Source organism: Nelumbo nucifera, chromosome 1 (genome assembly GCF_055504915.1).
Source record: "Nelumbo nucifera cultivar China Antique chromosome 1, China Antique-T2T, whole genome shotgun sequence".
NCBI classification, from domain to species: domain Eukaryota; kingdom Viridiplantae; phylum Streptophyta; class Magnoliopsida; order Proteales; family Nelumbonaceae; genus Nelumbo; species Nelumbo nucifera.
Window position 1 is genome coordinate 60,990,087 of NC_142649.1, and position 923 is coordinate 60,991,009.

General features: G+C 40.1%; 1 non-coding gene across 1 annotated transcript; it reads left to right on the plus strand.

Annotated features, from left to right (window-relative positions):
* The first annotated feature begins 574 nt into the window (after positions 1–574).
* LOC148803332 (U6 spliceosomal RNA) lies at positions 575–677 on the plus strand. The gene has a single exon (XR_016081703.1). It is a non-coding gene; the product is annotated as a U6 spliceosomal RNA (small nuclear RNA).
* Positions 678–923: the final 246 nt, after the last annotated feature.

The window sequence follows — 923 nt, forward strand, 5'->3', positions numbered from 1 at the left end:
TGCTCTCAAGTGGAGCAAGTAAAGCTCCTGTCAAATGGCATTAAAATAAAGTATTTTTTAGCTTCACCTATTTTGCAAAAGACCAGCAATCTTCTTCCAATCTCTGATTGGGTTTTTAGCTTCAACAATCAGCTTCCTTGTCCACTCTCCTTTTCCAACAATCACTAGTAGAGCCAATTTACTTTTAGATTGCAACAAGGTCAAGAGATCTTGCCTAAGGGCCTCAACACTATTTTCTGACTTGGATATCTCCTCTTTTTCCTCTTTCTTTCCTATGACCTTTACCTCATCCATTTTCAATCTGAACACAAAATCTTTCAAGATCTTTCCTATCTCGAGCCAACCTTGCCTCTTTCTTCAGGGATGCATACTAGTTGCTTCCTGCTTTTGGCAAAGAACACTGAAAGAGCTATAAAAAACCTTTTGTGATTTTTCTTACATTCTACCACATACCTTCTTCCCATCTCTGTAGAGAACTCCTTCCAGCTTCTTTTGCTTTCCTTGTGAGCTAGCTTCAGCTACAAAGTTTCTGAACCAACAATACCATTGCCATCTTAACTTCCCTGATTTTCAGGTCTCTTTGGGGACATCTGATAAAATTGGAACGATACAGAGAAGATTAGCATGGCCCCTGCGCAAGGATGACATGCACAAATCAAGAAATGGTCCAAATTTTCTGGGGTGTGAAGTCAAAAAATGGCCATTGGAGTACTTAGGGTTACCATTGGGAGGGAATCCAAGATCAGAAAACTTTTGGAAGCCAGTGATGGAGAGGTTTACAAGGAAGTTGGCACTTTGGAAGAGGAATTATTTATCCATAGGTGGGAGAATAACCTTGATTAGAGCAACTCTGGCAAACCTACTGGTCTATTTCCTTTCAACTTTTAGAATCCCAGCTAGAGTGGCAGGACATTTAGAAAAAC